A 17,128-nucleotide genomic window follows, 5' to 3' on the forward strand; every position below is an offset into this window, starting at 1 on the left:
GGGCTTTAACAGGATGAAGGTACAGAAACATGGTGATAAAGTCTTCCTGGCTGCAAAAAGCAGTGATTTACTAGAATAAAAATCTGATTTTGCAGTGATCCCCAGGAGCTTTTATATAGTACTTAAATTTGATGAAGGAAATGAATATTAGCGCCTCTCAGACCACATGACTTTCTGTAATTCTTTTGTTTCCCTTCCATCTTCAGGGAAGGCACCTTCAGTGAAACAAGTGAAGTGCAGGAATCTTCATGAGCCCTCTCTCCTGTGCTGATCTCAGCACCTTGTTTAGATGACCAGGGCCTGTGTTCCAGCAGGAATCACATCTGGAGTGATATCCCGAAGTTATTTTGAAATAAAAGCCACTGAGTTCAGAATGCTCTCCTACTATCTTGCAAACTTGAAGGAAATAAAAATAATCCTCCAGATATGTTTCACTCAGCATTAAAAAATAATGCATCTGATATATTTCAGTAATTTTCCTGACACCTGTTTACAGGACAGACTATTGAATGTTTCAGTGAAAATTGATGGTTTTCTTTTTCTGACACCATAAATACTTCGTTTGTTTTTTCTTAGATAATTTTAACTACAGTAATCAGGCTTTCTGGGTGACCTAGCATATTTATATGGATACAATGATGAAAATAATCAATGGAGAATGGTAAGAGTAGAGTAAAAAATAAACTAGATTTACTAGCACAATATGTTATTGACTTAATGAGATTAGATTGCATTCCCTATTGCAGTTCAGGGAGTATAATTCAATCTGTACTCACTTGCAGTGGTTTAAAACACTCCTCTCATTCTCAATATAGTAAGTATCTATTCAAATGGCTTCCTTTTCCTTAAAAGCTGAGCCTTTTTCAAAGAGGCATCTACAGCAAGTCTGCCTCAGTTTCAGGATGGGATGGGGAGTGCCTGGATGAGTCTCGTTCCTACAGATTATCACCCAGGCATAAAAGAATTGACTCAGTGGAACCTCAGGAGATGATCAAATGTAATCTTTGGTTGATGGGGGCTCTAGTGCCAGTGGTAAATCAGGTCAGTCATGGATTTGTCTAGAAAAGTCATGAAAACCTCTGAAAATGGAGTTGATATAAAATCTATGGCATGTTACCCACCTGGTGCAGAGCTTTTCCACAGCATCCAGACTCAACCTACCAAACTGGTTTGATTTATTGGGTGAATGAGGCTGAGAAGAGTTTGGCTTTGACATCTTGCAACTGCTTTACAAGTAATTGTAGGTTCCTGTTAGGTTGCCTTCTTTCGCCTTTTCTCTGCCAGGCCCTGCTTGTCTGTTCCCTCTCCCTTTGTGCTTTAGTCCCTTTATTACCATGGCATCAGCAGGACCTCCTTCAGTTTTACATCTCTCTTAAACTGGAGGAGGACTGAACTGGGTGTGGTTATAGTCTGTCACTTTCTGAGAAAAAACCACTTAAATAGCTGATCCAACAGAGCAATTACTCATGAGAATACCTGAAAATATCTGCCTGTATACATTACCTTTTTATGCCAGCTGTACTGCTTCTGGTGTTCCTGTCAAGTGTTAACACTAGACACATGAAAACAGTTGGGAGCTATAGGCTTTTTTCATTAATCAGTAATATTAAATTAGTTGGCTAAATATTGCTATGTTGGCAGAAATTCAAGGCAGTCTGAAGAGGATGCAAAAACTGATCTCAGCTTGAATAAAGATACTGGTCTGAGTTCCCATGAGGGGATCTTTAATGAGGAGGCAACTGTAAGGGGGCGAAACATTTTTTGTGGAGATATTGGCAAATATACTGGGTCAGGAAAATTTTTAGACTCCTTATCAGAGCTGTAGTATCTAATTTGGGAAGGGTCTTGGAAATAGTTTCAGGTATCCTGTACTAAGAAGCAGGCTTTCTCAGACACATGGCAGGATTTTGGGGATTGTCTCGTGCAGAGATGACAGGAGCTGGACTCAATGACCTGTGTGGGTCCCTTCCAGCTCAGGCTATTCTCTGTTTCTGTGATTGATTTGCTGTTATTGGGACAGCACTTAAGAAAAGGGTCAGAAAAAAAAATGTTATTTGTCAACCAGATACTCTAGGGAGATGTATTTTAAATCTTGGGTTTTAAAGTATTTGCTTGTGTTCGAAACAAAGTATTGATTGCCACTGTAATCAAGGAAAGATTTTATTGGTTCTCACAAGTACTTTCCAAGCAAACAAGGTGAGGGTTCATGAAATGACTTCCCATGCTACAATAGGAGTTATATTTATTGATGTTTCCCAGAGTCATCTGGACTTTGTATGGGATAAAGGCTCCTCAATCAAATTTTATGGCATGGCTTTATGTGGCTAATGATTTTGAAATATATAGTTTGAAAATAATTTTGTATATTCCTTACATAACTGCATGGATGTTAATATTTATTACACTTAAGATTTTTAGCAGTGAGTCAGTGAATATCCCAGAATTATTTGGCTTGTTTTCATTTCCTTTTCTATTTTCTGAATCACGGAACTGTGATTATTTGTACCTGTAAACTAGATGATAACACAGTCTCAAGAAGCCCTTTCTTTTCAGAGATCTGTTGGTCATATAGCAATGTTTGTTACCAGGGTTTACTCAGCTTGGTAATAGTGGAGTGGAATTACCAAATCCTGGATCGATTGTTTTCCTTAATCAATAAATCTGCCTCTGAATTTGTTTTAGGGTAAAATCATATTTAAAGATTGAAGAGCAAAGCTTGCCTGTAGTTTACCTGCTAATTGAAATGATTGTGCACAGCAGTGTTTACATTTTGTTGCCTCTTGTTTGTGCTGCTTTTTTCACCTCCTGAATTCTGCACTTGTGTGGAATATCACTGTACATCATGCAGAGAGTATAATTCAGCCCCTTCTCACATCAGACTTGTGAGCATTAGAGCAATATTATCATTTTCTAGGGCTAAGCCACTGAACCACAGTGGTTTGTGTCATTATCTCTGTAACCTGCCAAATATGGCCAGTCCTTTTTGATTCCTGAATTATCAGATGTTTTATGAGCAAATTTCTTTTTTTTTTGTGATGCATTTCACTGTAAGGAAATTATATTTAAGCAGAAGTCATTTGCCTGAATTCACACTATTGGTTATTGCCTGGTGACAGTGCAGGATTGCATTATGTTTTATGACTTTTCGTCTCCTCGAATAATGACATTTCTGTTCAACAGAAATTGTGCTAGAGCTTCAATCAAAAATGCTGAGTACAATATGAACTAGAGGGTTAATGAGAAATTCCTTAGAGAGTAGTAAACCATACATGTTTTACATTTATGGACACTGAACCAGATCCATTTTTTTAATGGTATGGATTTTTTTTTTTTTTCTGTATTAAATGATGGAGCTGGCCATATATATTCTTGTCATTAATCAATAATTTCTACTGTTTTAATTTTATGTTATGAAAGGCAAGAAAGCTCAGCTGACTTAGGGAATACTAAGTTGACTCAAGTAAATGATTGCCAAGGGATGGTGATTTATTATGAAATCTGGGAAAGATCAGAGTGAATCTTCCCACTCAATCCTTTTTTTTTTTTTTTTTTTTTTTTTTAATCAAGCAGAATCAGATTTGCCAAGTAATGGAAACAAAAAGCCTCCACTTAAGTCAATTATTTCAATCTCAATTAAAAATAATGTTCTTGTCAGACCATTTTTAATCTAAGTAGTTCTTCTGGTCTGAGCCTGCTGCTTTGTGTACTGAACACCTCTGTTTCAATGGTATTAATGGTATGAAACTTTGAGTAGATTTAGGCAATACATAAATCTCTAGGATTAGAGTCCCATGTTGTACTTAGCTGTAGGAAAGTTGTCTGCTGGGTTGGTATGCATTAAACTGTACCCTCTATCCCATGATACAAAACACTGTGAAAAAATTTATTTTTTTCTTTTCTTTCTTAGTACCAAGGATGATTGGTGTGGAATTGTCCATTATATTTAAAAATGTATTTTTACTTTGGTAGCAAAGGCAAGCCATTTTGTTGAGGTATATTTTAGTTTGATGGTTCAGCAGTAAATGTAATGTGTTTGTCATTTGCAGGACTGCTTTTATCAACCTTCAGGCTAATCTTTGTATTTGAGGGATGTGTCATTTACAAGGTCATTTAAGTGGTAGTCATTGGTACAGGATTACAATAATAAATAATAATGATTCCTAATAGAGTGTTCAATTGTTGAACTTTTTAATTTCATTGTGTGTAAAGGCAAGGAATAGAAGTAATCCTGTTGATTGCATTAACCAGGAAGTTCCCAGCTCTGTGGAAACAGAGCAGCTTAGTTGTGAGTCTCTTGCACTCTGGAACTTCATCCAGACTGAACCAAAGCTCACTAATTCCTCCATCTGCGGAGCAGAAGGAAAGATCTAACCAAGGAATACTACTCAAGGTGAGAATTCAGGCAGCTCAGTGGAATGACAGGTGCATGAAAAGGGAACAAAGTAAATCCTGGTTATGTGCAGAGCCAGTGTTAAGCCTTAGACTAAGGATTCAGTCACATTTTCTTTTCCGAGTGTCTCCCTCTGTGCTTTAACATGAGCATAAATGTTTCCAGATCTGGGCAAGTGCACCAATCATCTTCAATTTATGGAAGGGAATATGGCATGGGGCTTTAGCTGTGGCTTAGCAGAACTCTTAAAGATGACCCTGGTTGGCTGCATCCGAGTTCCTGACTGCACAGACTGGTTTGGTTTGTGGTTTTTTTTAATCTCAAAATCTGGGATGGGCCCCCCCTGGGAAACTGCCCTGAGGGATAAAGGAATGGAAAAGAGTTGATGGTTTTTTAACACATTTTTCTTTGAGCACAAGAGCTCTTGATTCCCATGTGGGAGAAATCAGGCAGGCAAGGCAGTAGAATAATATGACTGAGTTAGGACCTCCTGGTGGAACTGAAGTATAATAAGGAAATCAGTCCTGGGAAGGATTATAGGGGTGTTGTTAGCATGTGTAGGGAAGGGATCAGGAAAGGTAAGGCACATTTGGAGTTTGGAATTAGTCACAGAATTCGGAGAACCTTCAGGTTCTCCTAGAACGGCTTCTATGAGAACATTGGTCAGAAAAGGAAGAATTAAGAAAACATATCCACCCACCCACTCCCAAATAATTAAGTCAGGAAATCTAGTGGCAACCAGCATAGAGAAGGCTGGGCAGTTTTCACTCATGATCACTCTTCCCACATCTCTGTGGTTCCTGAGCCTCAAAGCAGGGACTGGGCAAACCAAGTCTTTCCCATTTAGGTTTGAGACCACCTGAGGAACCTGAACCTACATATGTCCATGGGAAATGAGCAAATGTGTCCCAGGGTCCTGAGGGAATTGGCAGATGTAATTGCTAGGACACTCTCCATGATATTTGAAAAGTCGTGGCAGTCAAAGCCACAATTGGAGAAAAAAGAACACCCCATGCATTTTTTAAAAGGGTAACAAGGAGAATCTGTGATTTGGAGATGTTTGACTTGGAGAATTTGAGGAAATATTTTCCATTTTAAATAATCAATATATCCTAAAAGGAAGTTTTGATAGATTTTTTTTCTTAGTCTTTGTCTCTTCAAAATGTGGGGTATGGAATGGTGTTTTTCAAGAACTTGAATCTACTCAGACAGATAAAATGGTTTGCATTTTGCATGCAAATACCTCAGCCGAGCTCTTGGTGACCAGACATTTAAAACTTTATTGGTATTGGAATATTTGGGGTTTATAGTCTGAAAGCTTCTTAGAGCACATTATAAATACATGAGTGTGTGTGTATGTGTGACTTGCATTGCTACCTTGGCTTGTTTTAAAGTGTATTTCTATCAGGATGCATACAGCACTCTTTCTAGGAGAGCTCTAATAATATGTGAAAGTGTGGTGACTAAGGAATAACTGAAAAGATTATATTTCCTGGGTCTTTTATTACTGTAAAACATAAAATGCAGCTTTGTGGTCCTTCTTACAGTCAATAGCCTGGATAGATGTTTACAGATATATATATATATATGTCTCTATATCTATATCTATATTTAAATACTTAACTCATCTACTTATAAATCATCATAAAGAGGTAGCAACTGTATGAAAGTAAAATCGATACAAATTGCATATGGCTCTTGGGATAGATTTTATAAACTGGGTGTTTTTCTTGCAGTAACATAAACATCTATGAATATTAAGGCACTTTTTTTGCAATTCAATTTTAATCTTTCAAATATAGAACAGGGACTATTTTCCCCTCACTATGTAATTTCAATTCCCAGTTTTGCTGATGGCATTTATGATCATAAATAGAGATATTAAAAAATAGAGGCACAAAATTTGCTGAAGTGATTTCTGAGCAGGCTGCATGTGCATAAGTAAAAGATGCTTAAGTGCACTTAGAATTTTGAAAAATCCTCTCCTGTTCGTAGTGAGGATTATGAAGCCTTACTGGATTATAGCAAATATAACTAAGATTGTGACCCTGGCACACATTTAATTTGAGTGTCTTTTTTCTCTCATTTGGGACTTCATGAAATAATCAATCCAGAAGTAGTGTAACAGTAGAAACAATCTAGGAAGTTTTATTGTGAAGTGCTTAACTCTAGTAAGAATTTGTCTTGTGGGGTTTCTTCATTTCGTTGCTAATTTTACAGTTTGCTGGTTGTATGTGCCTGTACATCCAAATCTGTCTGTCACATGGGAGGGGAATAGATGTAGCCTGGCTATGGGAGTTGCTTGCAACCAGTATTTTAGGAAATGTTTGAAAAACATTTATGGTGGAATAATAGTGATTTTAATACCAGCAGAGAAAATAAATGTCAGGTGTTTGTTGGAAGACACATTTTAAGAGTACAATCTGTAGGAAATGAGCACTGCTGAAATGGAGCCTGATTTCGAAGACATTTGCTAAACTTGCTCTAACTTTGTGCCACTTTACTTACAGTATAACTTTATTCCTGCAGAATTTGTACCCATGTGATTTTGCTGAGATTTCTGAAGGACATTAATTTGCTTGCAAAGTTTCTGCATTTTTAAAATTAGTCAGTGAATGCAGCTGACATTAATCATGAGGTGAAGAGCCACTGCTCAGAGTGACAATAGGGCTATGCATCTTAGTCAAGAATTTCACACCAGCTGAAGTGGCTAGAATGAAATAATTTCAGAAGATAAAACACAGAGGACTGTAATCTTATTAAAGCATGTCAGTAAATGATAGTTTTTTGTTACTGGTTTAATTTCCAAAATTTCTGAGGTATTTAGTTAAACACTTAGAGGGACTAATTGTAAATGATATATACCCATTGTTACTTTGGTTAATAAAAATGGTAATACCTGTGCAAAACAGAACTGCTTTTGATGCCATAATGTAATTGCATCTTGGAAAACAGCATAATAAGGCAAGAAGAAAACCCTAGGTGTATGTAATTTCAGATTCAATTTCCTGTGGATTAAGAAATACTGTCTGGGTGCGGGAACCACTTTTAAACTGGGCAGGAGAATTACCTCGATCTTACTGTACTATTCACTTTGATTATTAATTCCAAGTGTAAAATTGTACCAGGATTTCTGTAGTTTTCACAATCTGAAATCAGATCTTTAAGCTGATTCTGAGACTATAGTTACTTCTGAGCTTTTTCCTTGTACCTCTCTATAGTGTAGATTAGTCATGCCCTGAGTACCTCAAAACAAAATTAGGGCAGAGACAGCTCAAATTGTCCTTGTCTACCCTGGAATATCCTGTGTCCTACTCGGATCTTTCTGTACTTATATCCAGGACTAGAAGTGATTTGTGACATAAAAAAGATTTTCATCTTTGAGATTCATGTTTGAATTTGAAGAAACAATAGGAAAGAGAAATAATCAGAGCCCAATGGTCGTATTTCTGAATTTACTACTTGCATTTCTTTTTTCTGTCTAATTTCATTAGGAACTAAGCTCATGTGATAACACAGCCTGACCCACTGCTTGTCCAACATGTTCACACCTCAAAAATTTAATCTGGAATGTCTGCCTGCATGAAATGTTTTGTATGGCATTTATTTTCTCTTTATAGACAGGCTTTTGCTATGTTAACATTGCTACTGTAGCTGCGGGAGCATCATGGTTATTGACGTTATGAATTATGCCTGAATTTTTAGGCTGTTGTCTTCTTTTTGGGTGGTAAATACAAATAATGTGTCTCAATATGAGCAGAGCACGTTTTGAGCATTTAGCCACCTATTTACATGGTGTTGGGACATCATTGATGAACATTATTTAAAGAATCTTCATTTTCTAACTTTTGAAAGATTGATTGTGGAAGTCAGAGAATAAAGTAAAACAAAATAAAAATGCATTTAGTTAAACCTAGCTGCATTAAATGATGTATTTAAGAGACACTAGCTCAGATCTCTACAGAAGTGTTTTGTTTTCTTTTTTTTTTCCTTGCAGGATGAAAATGTAGCACTCAGGATACATGGATAATTCAACTGTCAAGTAAGATAGAGACTAGTAGCAAGTGAAACAAACTCCTGCTTTCAAAGTCCTAAGAAAAAGTCATAATCCTTCTGGATAGATCCTCGTAGATTCAGTTCCTTTGTAATAGTTGAGAAAAGGGAATTATTTCAGATTTACTTTGTATCCTAATGGTATCCTGGGTGATAAGTCTGTATGAGGAAAAGTTTGCTTTCAGAGTAGAAGTTTACTCAGCCTTCAGTGTCCTGGGAGGGGATGCTTTGCTCCATTCTGTGGCCAAGGGGGAAGGAATGGCAGGAGATGAGGCTAAACCTAAATGTTCATCCTTGAGCCTGAGGATTGCTGAACTTCCCAGTTTAACTGCATCCCAAAGCTGTGATCCATGAGGTGTTGGGCAACTCAGGGAGGTGAGAGAGCTTTGGGTTATGAATGACAGTGGTTCCTCCAGAGTGCTGCCCACCCTTTGCTGTTGGATTGGGATGGGCTGATTCTAGGGAGTGTGCTGTTCCCCCAGAACACTCCCTAGAAACAAGATTGGTTCCCTTGGGTCTGAGGCTGTAGTTTTCCAGCTGCCCCTATGGCAGGACAGCCCCACAGACTGCAGTGTGGTATACGTGCCCTGGCTGATAGTCACCCTAGAATGCAAGCTTTGAGCTGCCTGATAGCCCTCAGCTCCACAGTTTGGTGCTGCCTCTCAACATTAAGAGCTTTGTAGCTTTGAGGTGTTTGAGCAGTTTTTTCAGTGATTTCTCAGGTGCCTTGTTTGCAGACAGAAAATTAGTCTGGTTTTCAAGTCTAAGTTTATATGTTTTCTATTAATATGGTCGTCAGTAATGATATTTGTCATTTGAGTAAAGATATTTCAGAGTAAATCTTCTGAGTCATCCACATGATGTTCTTCTGAAACTCGGCTGTGATGATCATTAGGTTCCTTGAGAAATTTCTCTTTATAATAACCAGCAGGTAACAGCTGCTCTGAGCTGCAAGAAGGTTGTTCAAGCTTCTGTTTTGGATTTTTTAATATTTCCTAAAACATTGCAACATTTAAAAAAAAAATTCTCTGAACCTCACCTTCCACATGAATATAAACCATGTTTCTGCACTGCTAGAGATTTCCTAAAAGGCATTGTGTCTGTGTTTATAAATATAATTGTGGCCTTGATAACACTCCAGCTACAGAGTCTGTGACATACTCTTGACTTTAAAAATGAGTGATTCAGTCAGAGTACAACTCGTTCCTTTTTGGGCCTTGTGGTCAATGTTTCACAAGTGAGTGTAACAAAACCCTTTCATTTGCATGAGGCTTAAGTATTGAAAGAGTTGTGCGTAAGGCATTCAGAAAATGGGAATATACTTCTTCTGTTCACAATTTTAACAGTTTCTGAACCTATCCCACAATTTGCAAGTGCAGAGTGATCATACCTTAATCTGGTCCTCAAGGGCACAGCCAGTGCATTTGCAGTAAGACACATGTGGCTGTTTAGAAAATTAGGTTTTACTCAAGTTGATGTGGCAGCTCAGCATCTTCAGTAGAAATAAATTTCTTGTAGGTGTATAGCAATAGCAGTGAAATGAGTGTATAACTTTATTTCTTGTAACATTAGAGGTCATCTCTTTGCACCAAATTGTATTTTTCATGTGTATGGTCTACTAAAGCCATTACATATCTGCTGGGTATAGTGGAGTTACCACTGGTATATTTGGACTGCAGATGAATTAAAATAAAAAAGGGAAGATGGCAGAGCTATAAATGAAAAAGCCCTAATTTTGGACCGATATAGTAGAAGCTAATTTTGGACATGAAGTGTCACTGTTTTTGCATGAGCTGGAAAACATGGTGCTCCTTGAGGAACTGATGTTTAAACTCTGTTTTCAGCCTGGGAGATGAGAACTATAGAATGTTGTGGGCATGCAGAAGCACTTGGTGGGTTTTATTCTACACTGTGTGCGCTGAGGTTCTCGATGCTGGAATTCACTGCTCTGCCTCTCAGCTTCCCTTTCTGATTCTGTTTTGCTCAGGTGGCTTTAACAGTCCTGTGACAGCAAACTGTAGCACCATGATGTGAATGATTTTTCAACCAGTGTACCTTTTTTCCTGAAAATATGGAATATTAGAACATTAGGTTTTGCACGGTAAAAGACTGCTTTTTAACATCTGGTTTTCAATATTCTCTGTTGAATTTGTACCTATATTTAGAATAATCCTTGAAACTTTTGCTCCTGAGTGTTTCATCTCAGAATATTGCATTCCACTGAAACAGGAGGCACATGGATTTCAGATTTCTGTTGTTCTTCTCCCATGGGTTTGTGCATATCCAGACCATAGTCTGGAGCTTATTGAAGAGATTAGACTGTCCCTTTCCGGTCCATAGAAAGTTCTTTGCACTGGGAATGATGTGTGCTGTCACACACAGAAAGCCAGCCTAGAGTGGTAATGGTGTGAGCAGTTGTGGCAAAACAAGCTCTGAGTTGACTCCTGGTGTGATTTTTTGAGGTCTCTCATAAAGCATCAGTCTAAGTCAAAGAGTGGACATAAGGGCAAACAAATAAAGTGGACATTATATTTTCAAATACTGAAAATATCCAATAACCTTTATTTGTGAATGAGAAGTGGTATTCTGAGAAAATTCAACTCTGTAAGGTGTGGTAACGACCTCCAGCAATCCCTTCATGTCTTTTGCATCACCAAAATTTTAATATAGGCATATTTCAGCCTCCTGTTATGCATATTACTTAAGTATAACAGTTTCAAGTTTTCCTGTTTTATATTACAGATATATCAATTAATGTTAGTCTATTTTATACCACTAGTTAAGTGTTCTGAAGAAAATAATCAGACAACAGGTTTTGGGCTAGTTCAGTCAGTCATTATAGTAGGCATAATAATAATAATAATATTATTCTGGAGTGGTGTTTTATTGGTTTTGTTGGGATTATTTATTGTGATAGAGCTGACTCCTAGAAATGAGAGGATCTCTGATTCTCTGGGCTCCTCCTTGGGTAAATATAGCCCAATCAAAAGTGTTTGGAAATGTGAGATCACAAAGGAATCAACCTTATGTTTCATTTCACTGGTGTTAGTTTCAGGTATCTCCATAACACATTTTTCCTACAATAAATAAACTCTTGAATAGTCATAAAGAATGAGAAAGAAGAAATAAATAAGCAGCACAGCACATAAATGTTGTGCAATCCCTGCCTGCAAAAGATCATCTGACCACAGGGAAATCACCACTTGCTCCTGTGCAAGCTCTGAGCTAACTAATGAGTCAGGGTGTCTGTGAGGTGATGGAAACTGCTTGAAAAAGTCACCTGCAAGGCTGCCTTTGTATGTAGATCTTCTCTAACAGTTTATTTAAAATTCAGTTGTGAATTATACTTCCACCAGGTTTCACACAGCTCTCCCTGCTGCCACACACACAAAAACTGCAAAGACAAATACTGCAGCGCACACCTTGCAGGTTATTTTGCACGGGGCCATTTCTGCTTGAATAACAATTTCTGTTGGAGATTTACTATGCTACAGGAATAGCTTTATGTGAAATCTTGTGAATTTGGAATATTCATGTAAGATAAATTACTTTTAAATTGAATTGCAGGAATGCTATTGATTGTGTTTGCCTGGGAAGAAGAAGGAATTATCCACACAGTTATCTATAACTTAGATATGCTGCTTCTGCAAAAGTAGGAGAATAATTTGGGAATATTTCTGATAAAGGGCAGTATATTTCACAGTGCCTTAGATTACTTGAGGATCAGAAAAGCAATGTTTTGGTAAAGTATATTTTCAATCCATCTTCTAAAAGTAAGGTAAAGGTTGAATTTTCAAGTTATAAAAGCAGAAGTATCAAAAAGTTTCTGCCTTCATTTCTGAGACTTTTCTTCTTAAAAATCTTTGCACATCTTTCAAAGACTTTTCTGTTGCAGGTTGTTGTTTTCTTTCATAGTCAGCATAGATGGGAATTTACTGTGTTCCTTAGAACATTGCTCCTATGTATGTTATTGACCAGAATTTTCCAGTGGTTATGAAAAGAAAAAAACCAAAAACGGTCATAAGACATGAAATTGGATAAATGGCATGATTTTATTCTGGCATTCAACATGCTTAGCTGTAAAACCGTTTCTACATCTGTCAACAGGGAAATCATTCTTGCAAATTATTCATTGGTACTAAAAGGTAAAATCCATCCAGGAGGGACAAGAACATTGGAAGGTCTCTTAATCAGCTTTCTAATTTCCAGTGCAAATAGATTTTTTATTAGTCAGGAGTAACTTGTAACATAAAATGGTGTTACTCACTTGAAAAAATAATTTGGTTTTGATTGCAAAGGAATCAGCTGCTTTCTGCTGGGTTAACAATGAGTATCTTGCTTATGAAGCAGACATTTACTTCTTCATCAAATGAGTGAAGAAAGAAACTCAAATGAACACAATAAACAAGATTTTCTGAAAAAAAGGGAACACAGTTGGATTTGATTTGAAAAGAGGAATAGCAGGCATATGTCATGTGTCATTATAGGAGAGAACTGGCGACAGTATTATTCATTATGTGGTTTCAGAGTGCCCTAAATTGGAGTATAAGATTATTGGAAGTGGTTGATTTCCCCAGATTACGGCTTAATAGTGACTAAAGGGCCCACATTACTCATATTTGCAAAGAAAATAGTGCCAAAAACCAGCAGTGGTTGACTGGAATGAAATGTGGAGCCCTCAGGGTTTTAGCTTGAGATGCAGCTTAATTGTGTGTCTCTTGCTTAATACAAATGTCCCTGAGTCTCTGAGGCTGGTGTGTTTTCAGCACTTGCAAATTGATCCAGCAGTTTCCAAAGTATTTACTGGGGATTTTTTCTTCACTGCTTTCTAAACAAATTATTATAATGACTTCACACACCAGAGTAGGGTTGCCTATTTCTGACTGTTTATCTTAACCAAATTCCTTCAGCTCCCTGCCAGCTTTTGTTTTTCCTTTATCGGCCTAAACTTCTGTACTGCCATGGCTGGAAGAGGGTTTAGGGCCTGATGGCATGACTGGAACTTTGCTTTTGCACTTCCGGAAAAACAGAGAGGGAAGAATGACCCAGCTGGGATTAGGGTGCAGTTGCTGCCATACAGCTGATGTGTTGGCTCTTGATAATGAAATATAAGTGTGGTGAATTACTTTTAAACTGAAGTCCTTAATATTTTCAAGCAGATTTGTTAAAGTACTTTTAGAAAGAGTTTGAACTGTGAAGTTTCTTATACTTTTAGGGGCATATATTAGCCCTGCTTGGACAAGGTTTTGCTGAATTGGTTGTGGGGTATGCACGGAGCATTCTTGAAGAAAACCCAAATTAGAAACAACCTGAAATGTCCACAAATATAACCAAAAAAAAAAAAAAAAAAGTTATATTTTTCACAGGATTTAGAATTTCTCTGACAAATTCTATGAAATTCAGCAAAAATACTACATTACTGTGAAAGAAAATTATTTTGTTATGTGAAGGTGCTGGACTGAAGTGCAGAGGAATGAGTTTTAATTCAGTGCTGTGTTGAGTTCCTGGTATGTCACACAGGACTTTTAACTTCTGTAATTCTATTCCCAGGTGATGAAAGGGAAATTAAAGTACTTTCTTTTTGCCTAGTGAAAATGTCAGGTCTATAGAAACATAGAAATACCTTGGGAAAGAACCTAAGAATTCATCTTGTGCATCTGCTTTAATAAGCAATACCTGGAAGTAAAGTATTTAAATGCTCTATTACAAATAGGGAGATGAGCAAAGAAATTATTTCTGTATTGTGATCCTGATTTCTACCTTTCCTTCAACACCTCATAAATTTGAATAAGATTTAAAAGAACCTCCAGATTCTGGAAATGATGTTTCCAGGTTTTGATTTCAGAGGGATTTGAGTCAACATGTTGACTCAGGAGGTAACTAGGATTAACTGCTAAAATCTATAAATATTAATGAACCAAAACCAAGATCTTAAATATATTCAAAATAAACTGAAATGTTCACCTTCTGATTTTCACTGATCCCTGAGTAGTGTATCTCGTAATACTGATGTCATTGCCATGTTCTTCAAAGAGAAAATTACCGATGAGGATTTTTAATTGTTATTTTTTCCTTTAGCATACAAGATTTAAATCACTGCCTTACACTGCTCAGCAAAATTTCCAATGAATGTTTACAGCTGCTGTAGATCAGAATTTTTTCTAATATTTTTGAGAGACATTTCCCCCTGAATTCAGCCACTTACACAAATGAAGTTATTTATTACATTGTATTCATTTCAAATTTCTCCTTTTCAGAAATTACTTTTGCAGTTTGTATTTCCGCTGTGCAATAAAATGAGAGCTGTGCAACAAGGAGCATAGTGCTGGAGAATCCCTGAAGTGTTATGCAATTAATACAATGGCTGAGTATCAGTAAAGGGGTCTGAGGTGATTTGATATGAGTCTTTTTAATGTATAGGAGAAATTCAAGATGCAGAATGAAATTGCTTGAGTTCATTTTAAGATGAAAACTCAAGATTTGAATATAAAAAATTTCTAGAAGGAGCAAAACTGTATGAAAGGCTACAAATTACATTTGAAAATCAGAAGGAATAGTTAAAGCAAACACATTGAATGATCATGTAATAAACTTTTTTATTATCACTATTTCTCTCATGAATTTTTGAGATCAGTTATTAGGTGATGAAAGCTCCATTCCATTGCTCTGTGTAGAACCCCACTGAACTAATCAGATTCCTTCCACTTCTGTGTAGCAAGAATTAATTTTTTTCAAGGTTATGTTTTTTTCCCCACCTGTGTAGTCTAATATTGTCCTTCCACCCCTTGGGCAAAGAAAGGATGTCTTTGGTTATGTTGTGTTTTTCCTGAATCAAAAAATGCTTTCACTGTATCAGGATTACAGGTGAACAAGTGGGGGAACCTTGTTCTTCAGGGGGCTTTAGCTCCACACAGGGTTTGGTCTCACAGACCTTGAGGAGTGTCATGAGCTGCCCTGCAGGACATGTCCAGGAGGTGACAATTGCTGTCCTGTCCTGGCCTCACAGGTTAGATCCACCTGCCTGAGACAAACTCCTCTGGCCCTAAAATCTCTGGCTCTGGCTCCCTCCTTCCAGTTCTTGCTTCCCTTGGCTCTGGGGAACATGGCATTGTTCTCCATGTCCCAGCAGTATCTGCTGCTCTGCATTAAGACGTTTCTCAAGTATATACAAAGGATATTTATCTCCACTCTCTTAATGTGAAATGTGCTTCTCCCCACTGCATTTGAATCAGTGAGGATGAGGGGCTTTGTTGCCTGTTATTCTCTCTGAAGCATCAAAGCACAGACCCAGCTAGAAATAGGTGAGTGTGAAACGAGCTCTGGTGTCTTGCTGCTGTGTCTGGTTTACACACCAGTGTTAGTAACAGCTGACCAAATACAGAACAGGAATGTTTTGGTTTTTGTTTTTTTGGTTTTTTTTTTCTCAGATCATCTGGGACTTCTGTTTTTCCTTTGGGTCTTGTCTGCAGCAAAGAAAACAATTTGAGTATCATACAGTAATCTCCCTGCCATTTTGGGAGTGGCATTTGGTATTTGCCCTGCTCTGGTGTCTGCCTTTTTACTTTCTTCCACCTCTTCTCCTGCCCCTCGAAAGGATGTTAGGACTGATTAAATGGCCTGTGGACTGGATGTCAGACCAGGTGATTAGGACCTGTCAGTCTTGGGTTTCTGTGAAAGCTGTGAAGGGCAGGTGTTCTAAACCTGACTGTGATGGTTTGTTACTGTCACAAAAATCATTGTTGTGTTTTGTGCCTCAAAACTCCTATCTGAAAAGCCTGGATATTATTTAGCAGCCTCGGACATCATATATATTAAATATGTGGGGAATAATTGGAAGTTTAATCCAATTAAAATACTCATGTAAAGAAAACAAACTATTTGGATTTGCTCTTCCACATATTAGAGGAAGATTGGAACTCAGATCAGGTATTAATTACTATGCAAATATTGCACATTTTTTGTTGAGTGATTGCCATTAATCTGTACGTTGCACAGTTGCTTGTCTCACTCTTGTAATGTTCTCCTGTTACTTCTTTTCCTGGCCAATGGATGTGGTGCTTTAGCATTACAGTTTCTGCGAGCTCCATGCTCCCAACGTTCTCATCTATTAAATGCTGTGTCCCAAAGTGCAGAGCATGTGAGGGAATGCTAATTGAAATTACTGTATTTATTTCTCTCTCAGGAAAACTGTCAATGCAGTTTAATAGTGTGTCTCAGGGCTGGAGAGGGTGGAATTCACATTCACAATAGTAGCAATCCACTTTGTGCTGCAGATAATAGGAGACAGCACTTTGCTGGGAGCAATGACTTTCATGTCTGTTCTGTTGTGTGAAGCCAAAGCCTAAGGCACTCAGATAACACATATTAATAGGGACAAAACTTACACTATTCTGGGAGTAAATATTCACCACTTCCATGTTAATCCATCCACTTTGTGGGATATAAAACCAAGTGGAGAAGTATCTGCTTCTCTGCTGATGGAATATTTGAAAGTAGAACTGGCTGCATCCAATAGGCAGAGCAGCCGTGCTGTGTGCATGGAGCTCTGCAAGGGGGAGAAATTAATGTTACCTGCACCTCTGAAAATTATTGGAAAACCCCAGTTGCATATGTCTCTGGAAAGAATCTGTGCTTTCCCTCTGCTTCCCACAAAAGTACAGGTAATCTGGATTTCAGGTTCACAAT

The 17,128-nt window shown here is 37.6% G+C and overlaps 1 protein-coding gene across 38 annotated transcripts in view; it reads left to right on the top strand.

The window, feature by feature from the left end:
- Positions 1–17,128, top strand: part of RBFOX1 (RNA binding fox-1 homolog 1) — a 1,132,467-nt gene that overhangs the window by 664,768 nt on the left and 450,571 nt on the right. For 5 of the 38 annotated variants that reach the window (XM_069030292.1, XM_069030291.1, XM_069030296.1 and 2 more), the window contains one exon: positions 8,388–8,432. The exons of the other annotated variants lie outside the window; for them this stretch is intronic. The gene's annotated coding sequence lies outside the window, so the exon portion shown is untranslated. The remainder of the gene's footprint in view (positions 1–8,387; positions 8,433–17,128) is intronic. 38 annotated transcript variants of the gene reach the window in all.

The sequence above is a fragment of the Aphelocoma coerulescens genome, chromosome 14, assembly GCF_041296385.1.
Source record: "Aphelocoma coerulescens isolate FSJ_1873_10779 chromosome 14, UR_Acoe_1.0, whole genome shotgun sequence".
Taxonomy (NCBI): Eukaryota; Metazoa; Chordata; class Aves; order Passeriformes; family Corvidae; genus Aphelocoma; species Aphelocoma coerulescens.